The sequence below is a fragment of the Schistocerca serialis genome, chromosome 3 (assembly GCF_023864345.2).
Source record: "Schistocerca serialis cubense isolate TAMUIC-IGC-003099 chromosome 3, iqSchSeri2.2, whole genome shotgun sequence".
NCBI lineage: Eukaryota > Metazoa > Arthropoda > Insecta > Orthoptera > Acrididae > Schistocerca > Schistocerca serialis.
The window spans coordinates 219,891,909-219,913,982 of NC_064640.1; positions in this window are offsets into that span (position 1 = coordinate 219,891,909).

Sequence of the window (22,074 nt, forward strand, 5' to 3'; positions counted from 1 at the left end):
GTGGCCTGGGGCTTCGCAAAATTGAGTTTCTATTTTATCCAGTAAGTGACTAATCCTCTTTTCAGTTCCGTCAATGCGCTTCTCCACAGTTTCGATACGATTTGCTTGCTTGTCCTGACGATGTTCTACATCGCTAAGACGTTGCTGTGAGATCAGAATCATCTCTGGGATCCAATTTCTGCTAACCATACTTCCTGCCTAGCCAACGTCTGCTTAATCTCCGCACACTGCATTTTCACATCCATTATCTCTTTACTTATTTTATCCAGCATCTTCTTACTCTGTCTTATATCTTGGCTCTCTCACACAATAGTCATGAGCAAAATATCAAATACAGCTTGCCCTCCAACCGGATTTTCTAATGATGCTCTGGGACAGGCTCAACTCAGTATTACTAGGTGTGGCAATATCTGACCTATGATGTCTTCCTCACTGAGGGATCCACCATTCACATGTGAGTCTACATTTAGCGGCATCACCTTGTTTTCATCCGTGCAGTCCTCAGACCTCTCTTCCCTAATTTCTGCACTGTTTCACTTACCAGAAACATCCCCTCGCTCGTTCACATCTGCTCACTGTGCAGTGTCATTTCCTTCCTCTCCTGCTACATCATTCTCCTCTCTACTATGATCTGCTTCACATCTACATCTACGTGATTACTCTGCTATTCACAATAAAGTGCCTGGCAGAGGGTTCAATGAAGCACCTTCAAGCTGTCTCTTTACCGTTCCACTCTCGAACGGCGCGCGGGAAAAACGAGCACTTAAATTTCTCTGTGCGAGCCCTGATTTTTCTTTTTTTATTGTGATGATCATTTCTCCACATGTAGGTGGGTGCTAACAGAATGTTTTCGCAGTTAGAGGAGAAAACTGGTGATTGAAATTTCATGAGAATATCCCGTCACAATGAAAAACGCCTTTGTTTTAAAGAATGCCACTCCAATTCACGTATCATGTCTGTGGCACTATCTCCCCTACTTCGCGATAATGCCCTTCTTTGTACTTTTTCGATGTCATCCGTCAGTCCCACCTGATGCGGATCCCACACCGCACAGCAATACTCCAGAATAGGGTGGACAAGCGTGGTGTAGGCAGTCTCTCTAGTAGACCTGTTGCACCTTCTCAGTGTTCTGCCAATGAATCGCAGTCTTTGGCTGGCTCTAACCACAAAATTATCTATGTGATCGTTACAATTTAGGGTGTTTGTAATTGTAATTCCTAAGTATTTAGTTGAATTTACACCCTTAAGATTCGTGTTACTTAAAGCGTAATCGAAATTTGGTTGATTTCTTTTAGTACTCATGTGAATAACTACACACTTTTCTTTATTCAGGCTCCATTTTCACTTTTTGCACCATTCAGATTTCTTATCTAAATCATTTTGAAATTCGTTTTGGTCATTTGATGTCTTAACAAGACGGTAAATGACAGCATCATCTGCAAACAATCTAAGACGGCTACTGAGATTGTCTCCTATTTGTTAATATAGATCAGGAACAGTAGAGGACCTTTAACACTTCCCTGGGGATATTGTTTCTGTTTTACGCGATGACTTTCCGTCTATTACTACGAACTGTGTCCTTTCTGACAGGAAATCACGAATCCAGTCGCACAACTGAGGCGATATTACATAGGCACGAAGTTTGGTTAGAAGACGCTTGAGAGGAACGGTGACGAAAGCCTTCAGGAAATCTAAACATATGGAATCAATTTGACATCCCCTGTCGATAGCACTCACTACTTCATGAGTATAAAGAGCTAGTTGTGTTTCGCAAGGACGATATTTTCTGAATCCGTGCTGACTACGTGCCAATAAATCGTTTCCTTCGAGGTACTTCGTAATGTTCGAATATAGTATATGTCCCAAACCCCTACTGCAAATCGACGTTAGTGATATGGGCCTGTAATTCAACGGATTACTCCTACTTCCCTTTTTGGGTATTGGTGTGACTTGAGCAATTTTCCAGTCCTTAGGTACGGATCTTTCTGTGAGCGAGCGGTTGTAGATAATTGCTAAATATGGAGCTATTGTATCAGCATACTCTAAGAGATACCTGACTGGTATACAATCTGGACCAGAAGCCTTGCTTTTATTAAGTGATTTAAGCTGCTTTGCGACACCGAGGATATCTATTTCTATGTTTCTCATCTTGGTAGTTGTTCTTGATTGGAATTTAGGAATATTTACTTCGTCTTCTTTCGTGAAGGAGTTTCGGAAAATCATGTTTAATAACTCTGCTTTAGTGGCACTGTCATCAGCGACTTCATCGTTGTTATCGCGCAGTGAAGGTACTGATTGCGTCTTGCCACTGGTGTGCTTTATGTATGACCAGAATCTCTTTGAGTTTTCTACGCGATTACTTCTTCGATTCTCTCTCTACCCTTATTTGACTCCCTATTCGCAGTCGTTCATTAACTCAGACAAAATTTTCGCTAAAACTATCTCAGTTACAAACTCTACTGACGCTATTTTGACACTGTTCACACATATACCCACTCCAAAATTTGCAACGGTGGTAGAAACGCCGAACGACGACATCGAAATGGAACAGAATCCACAAAATATATTGCAGCAGCTGAAAGAAGTATGAGTTAGTCACATGTGCCAGAAACTTAAGATGCTAAATTTAATTTTAAATTCGATGAAGATCCAATACAAAAAATTTGTAACTATCCGTCAGAATATTACCACTAATTACGATTTCATGTCACAGGGGATCATTTATGCAAATCCTGTGTCAGATATTTCAGTTCAAATCCTGGCACAGTAAAGACATTTATGCCAAGTGCCAACTGAGCTATGAACATGAGCATTCTGTCTGTCCTAAGGAGCTGCATCAGCTCGACTACTGAGAGGCAGATAGCTCCTCAAAGAACCGATATACTAAATTTAGAACTGGGCGCAATGGATTCAATTATGTCAAAGGTGTGGTCCTAGTAAATGAGTTCTGGTTGTTGGGCTTGGCAAAAAATATTTACCATATGCTGCAAGGTTGGTTCAAATGGCTCTGAGCACTATGGGACTTAACTGCTGTGGTCATCAGTCCCCTAGAACTTAGAACTACTTAAATCTAACTAACCTAAGGACATCACACACATCCATGCCCGAGGCAGGATTCGAACCTGCGACCGTAGCGGTCGTGCGGTTCCAGACTGTAGCGCCTTTAACCGCTCGGCCACTCCGGCCGGCTATGCTGCAAGGTGATAGGGGTTCACTAACTACCGAATTAAAATCTTGTATCACGTTAATTTATGTTTATTTGTAAACATTCTCAGCATGTACAAGTCAAAAAATAACATTAACATGGAACTTAATTTAGCACATGACAAAAGCAGCATTTAATCAGGACAAATAAATGACAGACAACATGCACAGATTAACTTCGCAAAGTTCTTGGACTAGGAATCAGGGACTTCAGAAATAATTAACATCCTAACAACTTACTCACGTGAAACATGGCCACTGTGTTACATGGTAGTTTATTAGCAAACTGTTTTGCAACATATTTGATGATGTAATACTCACATCTCAATCGTTAATGTATTTGATCCTTTAACATTGCAGCATATTCAATACTGCCAGTGATCGCTCAGCTAATTACTTGTTCTCTTCCTTCCTTTTATTATTGAGAGGGCACCCTTTTATATCACACAGCCTTGAAAGTTTTCTAGCTGGCTCACGTAACATATAAATTTAATTAAGAGAAGCAGGAGGGATTATAAATGTGTTCAGAGTAGGTAGCAGACAGGGAATTTGTTACGGTCCATCTCAGTGCAGCAGGCAACTTAGGGTGGTCTATCTGCCATAAAACTCTATTGTGAGAGCCACCTGAAGGAAACCTTTTAGAAAGATAACACGTGAAGCCAAGAGTAGCCTCCAGAATGGCAGAGCATGAGACTGGCCATGTTTCTGCAGTCATGCCATGAAACAATATTCGTTTAAAATGCTAGTAACAGGCACTCTGATTGGCTCACAATAATTATTTCTCTAGAAGGGCTGCATTCCCATCTGTGTCTACTTGTAAGCCCTTCAGATGGTCAAAGGAAGAAACCTGTCACGCAGTGGGAGAGATTTTCTGTCTTCCTCCCCACACCAGACTATCATTAGTTAACCATGACAAAATCTGTGAAAGTAGGAATTTCTTAAACTTCTTTAGAAAACTGTTATCGATTGGAAATCGCAAGGTCTACTGCAATTGAACGATGAGATCCCTACACTGGCAGAAAGAGCCTAGTTTTGAGGAGTTGAGAGACGACACTTGCTGTCAGGTGATGGGAGAGAGTAGATTTGCTTTGTAGACGCCGAAGAGTGTATATGCTTGCTGCGAAGGCATAGCACAGAAGTATGTTTCAATATTAGAACTAGGTACAAAGGGTGAGCTGGACTCAATCTCCAGCAGTTACTGCCGCTATCTGCCTCACTCACACTGTAAATGAGTGGAAAGAATGAACAGAGGAGGCAGTCGCTGAATCGAGGGGGATGTGAATCTACACTCATGCTCATAAATTGAGGATAATGCTGATACATGGTGAAACAACGCTCTGGTGGGCGGTTCGCGGGTTTTAATCACCTCGGTGTATGACCACGCGGTGCATTTGACCTCCGGTCGTCACATGGTGGCGCTGGCAGCAATCCACATACGCCGAGGTGTGTTGGTGCATGTAAGAGCACGGTGCAGCGAGTAAGTGTGCAGACGTTTTCAAACGTGCGAATGGTGACTGTGTGTTGAAAATGGCTCAAAGAACACATATTGATGACGGTATGAGGGGTAGAATACTAGGGCGACTGGAGGCTGGTCAAACACAGCCGGTCGTAGCACGGGCCCCCGTGTGCCACAAAGTGTGATCTCACGATTATGACGATTCTAGCAGACAGGAAATGTTTCCAGGCGCCACGGTACGGGACGTCCACAGTGTTCAACACCACAAGAAGACCGATATCTCACCATCAGTGCCCGCAGACGGCAACAGAGTACTGCAGGTAGCCTTGCTCGGGACCTTACCGCAGAAACTATAACAGTTGTCTCCAGACACACAGTCTACAGACGACTGAACAGACATGGTTTATTCGCCTGCAGACCTGCAAGGTGCATTCCACTGACCCCTGGTCGCAGGAGAGCCCGTAAAGCCTGGTGTCAAGAACGCAGCACATAGTCATTGTAACAGTGGTCGCAGGTTATGTTCACGGACGAGTCCAGTGAGTTTGAACAATGATTCTCGCCAGGTTTTCATCTGGCGTGAACCAGGAATCAGATACCAACCCTTTAATGTTCTTGAAGGGGAGCTGTGTGGAGGTCGTGGTTTGATGGTGTGGGGTGGGATTATGATTGTGCACGTATACTCCTGCATGTCTTTGACAGAGGAAATGTAATAGGTCAGGTGTATCGGGACGTCATTTTGCGCCATTATGTCCACCTTTTCAGGGGTGCAGTGGGTCCCACCTTCATCCTGATGGATGATAACGCACGGCCCCACCGAGCTGCCATCGTGGAGGAGTACCTTGAAACAGAAAATATCAGGCGAATGGAGTTGCCTGTCTGTTCTACAGACCTAAACCCCATCGAGCACGACTGGGATGCTCTTGGCCGACGTATCGCTGCACGTCTTCAAACCCCTACGACACTTCAGGAGCTCCGACAGGCACTAGGGTAAAAATGGGAGGCTATACCCCAGCAGCTGCTCGACCACCTGATCCAGAGTATGCCAACCAGTTGTGCGGCCTGTGTACGTGTGTATGGTGATCGTATCCCATATTGGTATCGGGGTAGATGCGCGGGAAACAGTGGCGTTTTGTAGCACATGTGTTTCGGGATGGTTTTCTCAACGTATCACCAATACCGTGGACTTACAGATCTGTGTTGTGTGTATTCCCTATGTGGCTATGATATTAGCACCAGTTTTGTGTTGTGCCACGATGTGTGGTACCACATTCTGCAATTATCCTTAATTTATGAGCATGAGTGTAGTTAACTTACAATGCACAATTTTAACATTTGCAGCCAGCTAATTGCTTCTATGACGCACTTTGGCGATTATACTGGTGTTCATATTTAGTTTCCGGATTCATTCTTTAACCACCTTTAACCACTAGCCATTCTCACAATCATTGGGTGTATCTGCGACATCTTTGCTCGTTATGATTTTATATGTCCATCCACCTGTGTCAGGGTTAAATTTCAGAATTACGATCCTCTTGCCACTTACTGAATGTTTGCGTACTTATTTCAGTGGATAATTCATTTGTCTGATGTTTGATAGTAACAAGCCAAACTTTTATAGCGACAGCTGGTTTATGTTGTCGACAGATGAGCCCCTTCATTAACACACTGTTCAAAAGAATGAGGGAAACACGTATATCAAAATACGGTATGTCAAATCTATTTTGATATAGGCGGTACCTGTGGCCTTACCGTGTGGCTTCAGACCTTCCCTTTTAATGCAGACAACAATTAAAATCATTCGATATCTATTGACTGCGTCGTGCATTACAGGGTCAGGTGACCCCTCGGAAGGAAGTGATTACCGTGGTCCCTGTGTTTTCTCGTGAGGTACACAGGTGGCAGTTGTCATTTGTAGCGCTACAGTCTGGAACCGCGCGACCACTACGGTCGCAGGTTCGAATCCTGCCTCGGGCATGGATGTGTGTGATGTCCTTAGGTTAGTTAAGTTTAACTAGTTCTAAGTTCTAGGGGACTGATGACCTCAGAAGTTAAGTCCCATAGTGCTCAGAGCCATTTGAACCATTTTTTGTCATTTGAGGACGTTGTATTCAACCGAACACATGCAATGCGATATCTTAATGCAGTGAAAGTTGTAAGTCCGAAAATGGTGGACTTTCGGTCGTGTTGCTACAGATACCAGTGCCTCTCCATGTGCCATCCATAGGTTGAAGAAACGCTACAGGCAGACAGGTCATTACACTAGGCGAGTAGGACAAGGTCGCCGACGCATTAAAATCCCACGTGAAGGCCGAAATCTGCCCACCTCTGCGTTACGGTATCGTACAGACACCGCCAGAGCACTGCAAGAGGATCTCAGAATGGCCACGGGAGCCGCTATGTCCGATCAGACCGTAATGAACAGGTTACGAGAAAGGACCTTAAGACCCAGACTCCCTGTTCGAGTATCGTGCTTAACACGACAACGTCTTGCAGCTCGCCGTCAGTTCTGCCGTTCCCGTGTCAAAGGCAATTTCGTGACTGGCGAAACGTGTTATTCACAGACGAGTCCAGATATCTTCTGACACAGGATGATGGCCGTGTTAGTGTGCGGAGATCTGCAGTGAGCGGTACCTGCCAAATATTGTACGGGAAATCGACACATTTCCAAGCTTCTGTGATGTGTGGCGAGGCTTCAGAGTTGACAGCCAAACGAATCTTGCCGTTGTCCATGGTCGCCTTACCGCCAGGCAATACATCGAACAGATCCTGTTGAACCATGCAATGGCTACTACATACGATGGTGGCCCCGAATTCCTTCTAATGCCAGAGCCTACTTGGCGGGCGTCAACAAGGTGTCTTGCGAAACTGACACTGAAACAATGGAATGACTGGCGGTGAGTTCCGACCTAAACCTTATCTACATCTGCATCTACTTCTACATCTACATTATTACTCTGAAAATGACAATTAAGTGTCAGGCAGAGGGTTCGTCCAACCACCTTCAAGGTGTTTCTCTACCGTTCCACTCACGAACGACGTGCGGGAAAATCGAGTTCTTGAATCATTCTGTGCGAGCGCTGATCGCTCTTATTTTCATTCTACTAAGGCTTGAAGTTCCTCTTTTCGTTCTTTCATGTTTGCGATTTAAAAACTTGGTTGTCTTGGAAATCAGCTTTATGCAAACACAGTTGGTTTATTTTTATATTTACCCAGACATGTTTCGACACCAATGTGTCATCTTCTGTGGGTCAAATTTTTTATTTCTGTAAAGTACAATATCACATTTGTAGTAATTTAACTGATGTAGGCCAAAGAAACACAATATTTGCAGTTTGCTTCGTTTGGTTTAGACACTCACCTTAAAATTACATCGCTAACTGAATTGTATTATTATACATCGATTTTAGTGCTCGTTTTCGTCGTTTTTTTGACAGCATGTCACCTGCAAACTAGCCATGAAGAAAATTATTGCGTATTTGTGGAGAGCTGTTTCAAGGGTAGAGGTTATGTACGTTTCTGTACTTACATTTTTCGTCCTGTTTCGTGTCCCTGGTTGGTATCTCAATCACCTGCTATTGTTTTCACTCAGTTTTACACAAATTTCTGCTCACTACTTCACCTCTCATGCACATACACAAAATGTGTCGAAATGTGATCTGAGCAGACACTTCTGACAACACACTCAGTGAGAAGTATTATGTTATTGTCGTTGTTCTCTTGTTCATCGTTGGTCTTGTGTTTGTTATGGCGCTGGTTTTGAATGTGTGTGTATGTGTGTGTGTGTGTGAGAGAGAGAGAGAGAGAGAGAGAGAGAGAGATGGAAAGAGGAGTGGGGAGGGAACAAAGAAAACAGAAGTTTTTTTTACTGCTATGTTTTTTTGTGGGGAGTCACCTTTGTATAGCTCGCTGAGTGTTCCAAACAGTTTTTTGTTGCACAATGTTGTATTTTCATTCAGGACTCTCTTTCCCTGTGTTATTGCTTTTTGTATGTGGTAGTTGTCCCCTATTGTGGGCTTTTAATAGAGACTGTTGCTTTCTCTGAGGATCTTAAGATCAGTCTCCATGTTTTTTGGGTGGTGGTTTTCTTGTATTAGATGGTCTGTAAAAGTGGAGTGTGTACTATCACGTCTTAGGGCTCTGAGGTGTTCGTAGTACCTCGTTTTGAAATTTCTGCATGTTTGGCCAATGTAGACCGACTGGCATGAACTGCAGGTTAACTGATATATTCCAGCTTTGGAGAATTTGTCTGCAGAGTTGTTCTTAAATCTTAGATTCATCTGTACTGTATTATTTGTGCGGAATGATACGAGTAGCCCTTGTTTCTTCAGTATGTTTCCCACCCTTTGGATGTTTTTGTTACTGTATGTTAGTATGTGCCACGTAGGGTGTTGCTGGTAGCCTGTGTTTGTCTGGATCTTGTGTTCTTGGTTCTCTGTTGTGGCTGGTGATCTGTTGATGGCTTGTTCTCTTTTAATTTGATTTCTAATTTTGCTATTTAGTTCGTTTATCATTTGTGTGCTGTACCCATTCTCTCTGGCTATTTGGTGTATTGTATTTAGTTCCTGTGTGTAGTTGAGTTTGTCCATTTAAGTTCTGTTGAGCCTGTGTAGGATGTGTCTGAAACTTGAGAGTTTGTGTGCTTGAGGGTGGTTTGAGTTGATGTGAATGGTTGTACTTGTGGATGTAGGTTGCCTGAAAATTCCAAACTTATGTTTGTTGTTGATTCTGTGTACGGTAAAGCCTTATTTATTTTATTTTTATTTTGACGATCATTTCTCTCTATGTTGGCTGGCGCCAAAAAAAGTATTTTCGCAATCGGAGGGGAAAGTTGTGATCGTAATTTCACTAGAAGATCCTGCCGCAACATAAGACGCCCTTGTTTTAATTATTGCCACCTCAATCACGTATCATGTCCGTAGCACACTCTTACGTAATTCGCAATAATACAAAACTAGCTGCCCTTCTTTGAACTTTTTCGATGTCCTCCGTCAGCCCCATATGATGCGGATCCCACACCGCACAGCAATTCTCCAGAAGAGAGGGGACAAGCTTGGTGCGAACAGTCTTTTTAGTAGACCCGTCACACTTTTTAAGTGTTCTGCCAATAGATTGTGCATATGTGGGACATGCTTGACAGACGTGTTCGCTGCCGTCCTGCTCCACCACAGACTCCCCAAGAACGCTCATTGGTTCTCATTGAAGGCATAAACGTTATTGAAGCTAATGAAAAGCACGAGGACGACGGAATGCATGGTAGTTTCCACTTTATTTTCGATACCTGTCGCACATTTCAATTCTTCAATTCTTTTTATGTCAATGATTGAGGCTGTAATGATATCTTGTTGTGTACTTAATTTTGAAAGATAAAGACATATTTCGGTAACATACCCAGTGCTCAATTATTGCTCAGTGGAGTATGGCAGACGCTCAAAATCAGTTTCCCCTAACTCAACCGTTCTCCTATGTGGTGTGGTACCTGTACTTCCACGCTTAATTGGGCCACCATAATAGTTTTCTTTCAATAAGATGCTGCCGTTGTGCGACATTGTTTTCTTTTTTTAAATAGCATGATCTTATGAGGACATCCCCAGACCCCGACACACACACACACACACACACACACACACACACACACATTCCTTATGGTATCATGTGCCACTCACAAAACCAGAGCTAGATGGAGGAGAGCACCTGTATGTACAAGTTATGATTTCTGTTATCTTAGGTTGGGGTTGAATATTAATGTCAATTTTAGAGCCGCACGTGCATCCACAGTCCGAGATTCGACAGCAGTCGAAGCAAAATCTTTTTGAACTGAACGATTCTGTACAAGCATGGCAAGAGGACATGGGTACCAGGCATAATCACAGAGCAGCTCCGCAATGTCATGTTTAAACCAAAATGTTCTAATGGAGTTGCAAAGCGCCATAAAAATCAAATGAGGCTGCACGGCACTCGTATACACATAGGCAGAATGGCTAGGCTGATTCCTTTTATAGAATCTGGACTATACCAAGGGTACCTTCGATGCAGCCGCTAGCTGCCCCACCTAGTATCTCCAGCAGCGGGTCCCAGCTGCATCCACCCAGCTATGAAGCGATAGAAGTGGGCGTCACGCCACACACCTCAGACTAGCATACGAACGTCGAAATGGCTAGTGCTTGACTGGCTGCTGACTCACTGTTGTTTTGCACGGGTTTTCCACAGTGCCGTGGGCAAATTCCAGGGAGTGCAATGTACGTGCACCCACCAAATACGCATGCCGGCAAGAGAGGAAGCAGGATGCTAATATAGCCAGCTGCCTTCATCAGTTCCTCTCCCATGGGAGGTAGTTGTGTACCAAGCAGGAGCAACACAACAAATACCACGTCAGGCGGCAGCAGACAGACACAGCTGCTCATCTGGCCCCTCTTAGTTCTGTGCAGCAGCCGCCAGATGGCACTCACAAAGCCGGACCTCTTTCTGCTTCTGCACCATGTCCTTCAGTGTCTCATATTCGTCCGCCGAAACGTGGACAGCCATAAAAGACAGCGCTGTTAACCGGGACTACATTGCTTCCACCTTGTACTGGCGGACATGGAAATTCTTCTGCCGATAGGCACAAATAATGATGTGTTGCAGACACTCAGACAGTTCTGAACCAGCAGGTAGACAGTTCATTTCAGTTCAGTGCCTGCAGCCACCTCAGTATAGTTACTGAATGACTACATTCAGATTTAGCGTTAGCTATTTATGGAGTAATAGGGCAATCAAGACTATCTGCAATAATGCGATATTACTTTCAATCAGAGTGATAATTTCATATCTGACCGAGCGAGGTGGCGCAGTGTTAGCACACTGGACTCGCATTCGGGAAGACGACGGTTCAATCCCGCGTCCGGCCATCCTGATTTAGGTTTTCCGTGGTTTCCCTAAATCGCTCCAGGAAAATGCTGGGATGGTTCCTTTGAAAGGGCACGGCCGACTTCCTTCCCCATCCTTCCCTTATCCGATGAGACCGATGACCTCGCTGTTTGGTCTCTTCCCTCAAACAACCCAACCCCCCTCATATCTGACAAGAGGAAGCAAAGTTATTTACACTACTGGCCAATTGCTACACCACGAAGATGAAGTGCTATAGTCGCGAAATTTAACCGCAGGAAGAAGATGCTGTGATGTGCAAATGATTAGCTTTTCAGAGCATTCACACAAGGTTGGCGCCGGTGGCGACACCTACAACGTGCTGACATGAGGAAAGTTTTCAACCGATTACTCGTACACAAACAGCAGTTGACAGTCGTTGCCTGGTGAAACGTTGTTGTGATGCCTCGTGTAAGGAGGAGAAATGCGTACCATCACGTTTCAGACTTTGATAAAGGTCGGATTGTAGCCTCTCGCGATTGCGGTTTATCGCATCGCGACATTGTTGCTCGCGTTGGTCGAGATCCGATGACTGTTAGCAGAATATGGAATCGGTGGGTTCAGGAGGGTAATACAGGACGCCGTGCTGGATCCCAACTGCCTCGTATCGCTAGCAGTCGAGATGACAGGCATCTTATCCGCATGGCTGTAGCGGATCGTGCAGCCACGTCTCGATCCCTGAGTCAACAGATGGGGACGTTTGCTAGACAACAACCATATGCACAAACAGTTCGACGACGTTTGCAGCAGCATGCACTATCAGCTCGGACACTATGGCTGCGGTTACCATTGATGCTGCATCGCAGACAGGAGCGCCTGCGATGGTGTACTAAACGATGAACCTGGGTGAACGAATGCCAAAACGTTATTTTTTCGGATGAATCCAGGTTCTGTTTAGAGCATCATAATGGTCGCATCCGTGTTTGGCGACATCGCGGTGAAAGCACATTGGAAGCGTACATTCGTCATCGCAATACTGGCGTATCAGCTGGCGTGATGGTATGGGGTGCCATTGGTTGCACGTCTCGGTCACCTCTTGTTCGCATTAACGGCACTTTGAACAGTGGACGTTACATTTCAGATGTGTTACGACCCGTGGCTGGCCGACCGGGCTGGCCGAGCGGTTCTAGGCGCTACAGTCTGGAACCGCGCGACCGCTACGGTCGCAGGTTCGAATCCTGCCTCGGGCATGGATGTGTGTGATGTCCTTAGGTTAGTTAGGTTTAAGTAGTTCTAAGTGTTAGGGGACTGATGACCTCAGAAGTTAAGCCCCATAGTGCTCAGAGCCTACCTGTGGTTCTACCCTTCATTCGATCCCTGCGGAACCCTATATTTCAGCAGGATAATGCACGACCCCATGTTGCAGGTCCTGTACGGGCCTTTCTGGTTACAGAAAATGTTCTACTGCTGCCCTGGCCAGCACATTTTCCAGATCTCTCACCAACTGAAAACGTCTGGTCAATGGTGGCCGAGCAACTGGCACGTCACAATACGCCAGTCACTGCTCTTGTTAGAACTGTGGTATCGTGTTGTAGCTGCATGGGCAGCTGTACCTGTACGCGCCATCCAATCTCTGTTTGACTCAATGCCCAGGCGTGTCAAGGCCGTTATTACGGCCAGAAGTGGTTGTTCTGGGTACTGATTTCTCAGGATCTATGCACCCAAATTGCGTGAAAATGTAATAACATGTCAGCTCTAGTGTAATATATTTGTCCAGTGAATACCCGTTTATCATCTGCATTTCTTTTTGGTGTAGCAATTTTAATGGCCAGTACTGTAGATATATCAAGTGCTATACATTAAAATGCACCAAAACTAAGGACTATATTGTAACATACTCGAACCTTTCAGAAGTGATAAACATTACACGTCAAAAAACTGCGGGCACTCAGGTTTAAACAGGCGACCAGCAGCACGTTAGCCAGTGACACGAACCGTTACACCTCACTCTAGGGAGTGGCAGCGTACGGCGGGTGGGCAAAAATATGGTAGCACCAAAAACAACACATTACCATGTCTAATACGATGTGGGAAATCCGTTGGCATTCAAAACAGATTCCAATCGTCTCGGAATGCATAAATACAGTTCCTGTATGGTTTTCAAGGGAATCTTATACCATTCTTCTTGCAAAATAGCGGAAAGTTATGATGTCGACGATGGAGGGGAATAGCGATCGCGGACACTTCTCTCCAAAGTAGACCACAAAGATTCTATAATACTGAGATCTGCTGATTGTAGCGGCCAGGGGAGGTGCGAAAAGTCACCCTTGTACTCGCAATACCAGTCCTGGAAGAACACGGGCCCTGTCGTCTTGGAAAACATCACCACTAGAGAACAAACATTGTACCGTGGGATGGATCTAGTCAGCCAAAAGGGTCACATACTCCTAGGCAGTAATGGAAACGGCGTGAAAGAAGACTCATCCGACCAAATGACTTTCTTCCATTGCTCCATCGTCTAGGTTTTACGGCTTTCGCACCACGTTTTCCTGTTACAGGTATTGGCATCACTGATGTCTGGTTCTGGAATTCCAGTTCGGCTTGTAATTGCATACTTCTGGAGCTCACTTAGTGTTGCTTTGTTGCTGAGAGGGTTCGCAAGAGACTTCTGCAACTGTCATCCCCTTATTTTTCGTCAAAATTCTCTTCAATGAGAGTCCGTCACGATCACTCAACACACAAGGTGACTTACCAGATGATGATTTTGCGCTTGCCCTGCATGCGGTATAAATCTTCGGTATGGAACCTCTTGAAACTCGAAACACTTCGGCTACCTTGGTTACTAAAGCACCCAGCACACGAGCGCCAACAATTAGCCCACGTTCAAGTTCACTTAGCCCCAACATAATGCGCTCACAACTACACACAACACTTTTCTGAACGCTACTGACCCTTGCAATGTATGAGGGCACTGCACAGGTGCCGTTCGTGGTCAAATACAACAACGCCACCTGCATGCTTGGTTAGCATCTCATACGTGTCCAAGCATGCACTTCTCTTGTTGTTTCCATATTTTTGTTCACTCGCTGTGCACGGACTGAACTGCAACGAAAAGATCGATGAGAACCAAATCAAGATGCATCCATATGAAATGAGATCAGTACATTTCGTGTCATACGTATCCCTTGCGACGAGGTAGGCCACTGTCCTCTGTCCTCGCCATCAGTTCGGTTTCCCCATTGGTGCTATAACTGTGTACCCCGTAGGATAACCCCTCGCTCCTACCCTCCAACGGTCGCAACGCCTTCTCCAGAATCACCTTGACCTTTTCGCCGCATGGTGTAACTAGTGGCTCCTGAAAATCAATCCCTCCAAGACCCAGGCAGTCATCGTAGGTCATACCACTCGCTCCTTCCGGCTCCTGGATGTCTTCCTTACCATCTGCGCCTGTCCTGTCCACCTCAACCCTACCCTCACCTACCTTGGCCTCACCATTGACCATCACCTCACCTGGATCCCTCATCTCCGCTCCATCCAATCCAAAGCCCACAACTGCCTCTGACTCCTCAAACTCCTCTCTGGCCGGACATGGAGGTTGCACCCCTCTACCATCCTCCACACCTACAAATCCTTACTCCATCCCATCCTCTGTTGTGCCAGTCCCACCTGGATATCTGCCCCCCCCCCCCAAATTGTATAAGTCCCTCCAGATCCTAGGGTGTCATGCACTCTGCCTCGCCTTCCATATACGCCTCCCATCCCCCATGTGGATCCTCTATGACCTCATTCCTTTCCCCCATCAGTCCCTATACCTCGTACATATCCACATACTCTACACCTCCCACCACCTTGATCCCCCTCACCCCCTGGTTGCTCCTCTCCTCTCCTGTCCCCGCCCCCTGCCACGCCTTCACTGTTGTGTCCCCCCTACCCTCCATCTCTACACCCTTCATCTCCCTTCCAAGGTGGCTTCCATAAACTCCCCCTCCCAGATGATGTGCTCTCTCCCTCCATTTATCCCTCTTATCAACTCTGATCCTCACCCCCCCTCCTTTCCTCCATCCTTTCCCTGGGCTCCCTCTTCCCCCCCTTCCATCCTGTGTTGTCTCCCCGCCTAACCTCTCACTACCTCCCTTCTCCCCCCCCCCCCCCCGAGTCCTTTTGTATTACCCTCCTCTGCCTTCCCCACTCCCTGTCACATCTGCTCAGCACCCCCCACCCCTCTTATGGGTCCTCATCCTCCATTGGCTCCTTTCCCCCCTCCCACCTTCACTTTTCCTCTCCTTCCCCCCTTTTTTATTTTCCCATCATCTGTCCAGTTTCCCCCCACCTGCTCTCGGCTGTGGTATGTCATATTTGCCAACCTTTTAGTGCAGTGTCCCAGTGAATGTTCAGTGTTGTTTCGTCTTTCCAAGTGTTGTGAACAGAAACCCTGCTGTCGCTGGGTGTGAATTTTATGTCTTTTGCGAACAGAAACCAGACTGTCGCCGTGTTTTTTAATTGTCTGTCTATTATTTTACCTGTCTGCTTCATATGTATTTTATTAGCATCATCATCCCTTTGTTCTATGTTTTAAGTTCCACGATTTTTTTGCCATGTTCCCATTTAAGTCTCCGATTTTATCGTCTGTTTTTATTCTATATTATCTTCATCTTTTTCAAACAAAGTCTGTAGGATGAAGAGCGGTATACTCCGCTGCTGCCAGTCCGCCCCCTTTGGGGGGAATCGAAATTCAACAAAGAAAAAAAAGTAGGATAACCTCTGTTAATTGTATTCGGAAACCATAGGAGGAGACATCAGTGAGAACGAAGGTTTTAGGGAGCCTTGGAGACGTGCTTAGATAGTCCAGTAATTAGCCGCGACGCAATAGTCGGCTGGTCAGCCCTACCCGACCGTGGCGTCGGACGCAAATTGTTCCTGAACATGGAAACAGAGAAACTGAGATATTTTGCGATTTGTTTTCAATTCGGGCAACACCCTCCCAAAATAAGTGATATGAGTAGATGGCTAACACAGTCGATTCGTTCATAGGTTTCAGAAGTTTCACGATTTGAATATGATTCCCCGAAAACACAACTTTGTAATATTATTTAATGATAACACATGTCTACTAATAATTAACGTTATAAACAGAACACCTAACTCTGCACACCAAAATGCAGAAATCAGTAACATGGCCATCTCATAAGCTGCTTGTGAGTACATCATACTCATTTCCTCATTTAAAAAAACCGTTAATATACCAATGCATATCTAAACAATAGAATGTGATCAAAAGTATCCGGACACCCCAAAAACATACATTTTTCATATTAGGTGCATTGTGCTGACACCTACTGTCAGGTACTCCATATCAGCAACCTCAGTAGTCATTAGACAGAGTGAAAGAACAGAATGGAGCGCTCCACAGAGCTTACGGACTTTGAACGTGGTCAGATGATTGGGTGTGACTTGTGTCACACGTTTGTACGCCAGATTTCCACACTCCCAAACATCCCTAGATCCACTGTTTCCGATGTGATAGTGAAGTGGAAACGTGAAGGGACACGTACAGCACAAAAGCGTACAGACCGACCTCGTCTGTTGACTGACAGAGACCGCCGGCAGTTGAAGAGGGTCGTAATGTGTAATAGGCAGACATCTATCCAGACCATCACACAGGAATTCCAAACTCCATCAGGATCCACTGCAAGTACTATGACAGTTAAGCGGGAGGTGAGAAAACTTGGATTTCATGGTCGAGCGGCTGCTCGAAAGCCACACATCACGTCGGTAAATGCCGAACGACGCCTCGCTTAGTGTACGGAGCGTAAACATTGGACGACTGAACAGTGGAAATACGTTGTGTGGAGCGACAAATCACGGTACACAATGTGGCGAACCGATGACAGGGTGTGCGTATAGCGAATGCCCGGTGAACGTCATCTGCCAGCGTCTGTAGTACCAACAGTAAAATTCGGAGGCGGTGGTGTTATGGTGTGGTCGTGTTTTTCATGGAGGGGGGCTTGCGCCCTTGTTGTTTTGCGTGGTGCTATCACAGCACAGGCTTACATTGATTTTTTAAGCATAGTCTTGCTTCCACTGTTGAAGAGGAATTCGGGGATGGAGATTGCATCTTTCAACACGATCGTGCACCTGTTCATAATGCACGGCCTGTGGCGGAGTGGTTACACGACAATAACATTCCTGTAATGGACTGACCTGCACAGAGTACTGACCTGAATCCTATCAAATACCGTTGGGATGTTTTGAAACATCGACTTCGTGTCATGCCTCCACGACCGACATCGATACCTCTCTTCAGTGCAGCACTCCCCGAAACCAGTTTCTTGGAAACTAGGGGCAGTCGCATGAAAAGCCACTTGTCAAGTACTCAGGATAGGAACCTCTACAGCACACTTAAGAATAATCGAAATCCGTAAATAACAGGTGTAATTGTCTCCTTGTGAGTCGCAGCTGCTTGCTTAGCCCACTGCTGTGAGCGTCTGAGCCCACGTGACACGCCTTCCCCGCCTCTGGCGGTGCCGGCCGCTGTGACCGACTGGTTCTAAGCGCTTCTGTCCGGGACCGCGCTGCTGCTATGGTCGCAGGTTCGAATCCTGTTCCGGGCATGGATGTGTGTGATGTACTTAGGTTAGTTAGGTTTAAGTAGTTCTAAGTGGAGGGGACTGATGACAGATGTTAACTCCTATAGTGCTTAGAGCCATTTGAACCATTTGAATGAAATTGAGAAGAAGTATATAGGCAATGTTTGAACTCGTACAGCCAGCGTGGTAACCGTGAACCTTACCCCTTCCACTACGCTCGCTCGAAACACATTTAACGTGACGGGAAGAGGAGATATGCAGAAAAATTTGACATCGAGTTTCTCGGTGAGTAGGAGCCTTTACATAGAAAGCCACTAGCCACGTACTCAGTCCCTCTGCAACGGATCTAAGACTCATCAAAATCCTTGATTGACAAGTCTGATGATCCCCTTATCTGTCTTTAAAAGCAGGCCGCTTGAGCTCTTTCGTATCTAATCCAGCTGCTATTTGGAAGACGACCTGGCTGTGGACTTTGATATTCTGGTTATCATTATTGGCATTTTTGTCGGGAGTGGACATAAAGGCAGTGAGGAGTTCTTGCCTTATTGTGTTTACGGCTATGCATTCGCTCCCAGTGTTAGTTTCACAGATCCCAAGTTTCTGGAATTTTGGATGCAGTAGCTATTGCTAGAACAGCAACAGTTCCAAAACCAACAGCAACAGTTTACAACGTAAGAAAAATGGCACCTGCAACACCTGGTACTGCAACAGAAGCTGTGCCAGCAACTATGGCAGCAACAGCGAGAACCGACTGTTGCTCTCTGGCAAATCGTGCCTCAGCAGCAACTACTGCATCAGTCAGCGGCCATGGCTACGTCCCCACCGCCATTAGCTGCCTTCAGCAAGTCTTCGGGAGTCTGGAAACTCTTCCTCTGCCATTCTGAACAGTACTGTTTTGCTTATAGCATTTCTGCAGGGCAGTAAAGTGCTTTGCCTTTGTCTTCTAGTAATCGTTTATAGGAAGTTTTGCCTCTAACAAGGAAAAATCACCCACTCGACCTCGTATTTTAAGGAGAAAGTCAAAGACTTGCAAGATATCAGCCACAGCAATCGATCCTGAGCGAAAATTTGGGCCATAATTCTTATAGTTATACCTTCTAAAAGTACAGGTTTTAAGTTTCGCTCGTAACCATTGTTTGCCACTATCCCCCCCCCCCTTCCCCATTGCTATCGCCTAAGGCTCAGGTGCTAAGTACTGTACAACAGTGTGACAGGCAGAGGCCTCCTATTCACGGGATGTTGAAGGTGATGAGAGAAGAGAGCAGAGGGAAGGTGTACACATCTGCCCAATGTGTTTCTAAATCTTGTTCGGGAACACGAGAAATACGCGAAAACTAGTGAGTTATATGAGCACCTCTAACATGTGTGAGACTGGTTCTGATCTACGAGGGTTGTCAAGAAAGTAAGATTCGATCGGTCGCAAAATGGACACCACTGTGAAAACGCGATGAAGCTTTGCACAGATGTGTTGGTTAGTGTCTCTAGTATGACCGTCGATCGCATAAAGATGCTCTTTTCAGTTGTTAGCCCACTGTGAGTGGGTAAAGGTACCTAGAACAACGATGTCTCCCGCCAAGCAGGAGGGCCCAATGAGAGGCTTTGCCTTAATGAATGCAGCCCACCTAACACAATTGCCACGCACTTCCTTCTTTATGGCAATTCTCAGCCGCACTCTGCAGGGGCAGTGAAGACGCTCCTGCAGCCTTTTCGATGGGAAGTGTTCGATCACCCACAACACAGCCCTAACTGGCTCGTCCTGAGTATCATCTCTCTTCACATGAAACGCTGGATACGAAGACAACACTTGGGCGCAGGATACGCGCTATAGACCAGCATAGAGAATTATAGGAAAGCACAGGTAGCTGCCTTCTATGACGATGGTGTTGGAAATTTGGTATAACGCTCTGACAAGTGTCTAAGTCAGAGTGGCGACTATGTAGAGAAGTATCTGGAAAGTGTAGGTAACTCTTGCAAATAAAATGTTTCTGATTTTCACTGTAGTTTCCATTTAGCGACTGATCGGAACTTACCTTCTGGACAATCCTCGTATCTTCCTACCACAGTTGCGCAAGGACGCTCAATGAGTGCTTTAGAAATTTGGTGTTGAACATATGGTCTGCAAGCGAGGAGGGTACCATCTCGCGCAAGCAGAGTTCAAAAGAGTGAAGCAGTACAGGCAGTCATGGATTCAGACAATGATATCAATATCGGTTCCACTACACTCCCTGTAAAGGAAAAGTTATCGCTAATAGAAATTAGTGTACTGGTTCAGGCGTAACTATATGTTAAAAAAATGAAAATCTTTGATTTTCGTTATTAATGTTAATTTTACTCTCAAGTATGACTTCATGACATAGCAATTACATACAGGATGGTAAAATAATGATACTGGGTGTTCACAACTTTGAAGCGAAATTCCTGTCTATTACAAGGCTTTTCAATGGTAAGATGATTGATGACCATGTCCGGGGCTCGATACAATCAAATTAAATACAGTTGGGGCCAGAGAAATCAATTATACTAAAATGCACTATGAAAATACCCAAAACTGAATGGGGTCTGTATAGGACACATAAATATTACTGCAAAGGCAATTGCACAATTAAAACAGTTCAGTAATTTCAGAGTATAAAGACTCCGTAGTGGCTGATCAATCCCTTTCGTTAGATCAGATATCTCACTGTTCTGCTTCAATTAAGCCCGACAATCGTGAATATATTGAACTACAGGTCATGGTTGAATGTAAAAAAATTGGAAGAGACGGAGACGACCGCAATTCTGAGTGTCAATTGAATATGACTGAGTGGCGTAGAGCGAGCTCATGTTTACCTTGAGTTGGCGGCGGCAGTGGATGCTGTCGACGCAAGCTGTGAACCTGACAATCTATTCTAAATCTCTCTCGATTGTTAAACACCAGTCGGATGCATTTCCTACGTCTTCATGAAGCTGAGACTCCTAATTATTCCCAAGATAAGTTAATTGGCATGGTACACACTATTTGGATGGAACAGTGCATACGTCGTTGCCCTCAAATTGCTCGCAAGCATTAATTGTCAGTGTTCGGTGTGATTCTCCATACTAGGAGACTTTGCAGTTTAACTCCTTACGAGTTAAGACGAGCCTGTGAGCAAGTGTTCTCTCGCAATCGTCTCAGATTGGCGCGAGTCGCCTTGCTCAAACATTCGACGATTTTCAGCACGAGAAAAAGCGAATTACTCTGTCTGCAATTTGTCTATATCAAAGTTGGTGGCCACGCATTTCCTTTCTGGCCAATCAGAACGTTCGTACTTGTTACAACTCCACCCACTAGAGTTTTTTGTAGCCTATCACAGGCGTCGTTTCTTTCGTAGGATAACTTCTGTTAAGTAATACTGAGACAAACAACTTTTCTTTCTTGTGTTTACAGTGAGTCACCAATGTTTAGAGTTGGGTTTCTCTGGACGTTAATCTTCCTTCTCCGGCCGTGTTTCTGTAGAAACGTTTTCTGAAGGGTCGTCATTAAAATTAGGGACAAGTGTAGCGTTTGCCGAGGACATACACAATGGTTCCAGGGTCTCATTGTGTACGCTAGGTGTCCCGCTGTGAGGTTTCAGCTGAACGCGGGATGGCCGTGCCGTCGTAAAATTCTCCTTCCCTCAGAAGTGCATCTCATAGCTCGGGTCTGGGAAATTACTTGCGTGCAATTACTAGTGTGAGTTTTACAGGTTTATATTCATGAAATGTCGGTGTGCTTATTCGCTTTGTCTATCAATAAAATTCGTAGATTTTAGAGTAACTATGATGTGTGACACATAGAGTTAACTGGAATTGTTTCAGGAATGCAATGTAAGGTGTGTTCTTTGTTTGACACCTTACGCACACAATACGTCAACCTCATGCACATATAATTTCAGTATTATTGTAATAATATTCTCGTATTGGTATTCTATACCTATATTTACGCCACAAAATCCACTGAAGAATAATTATGAAGTGAAGTTAATGATT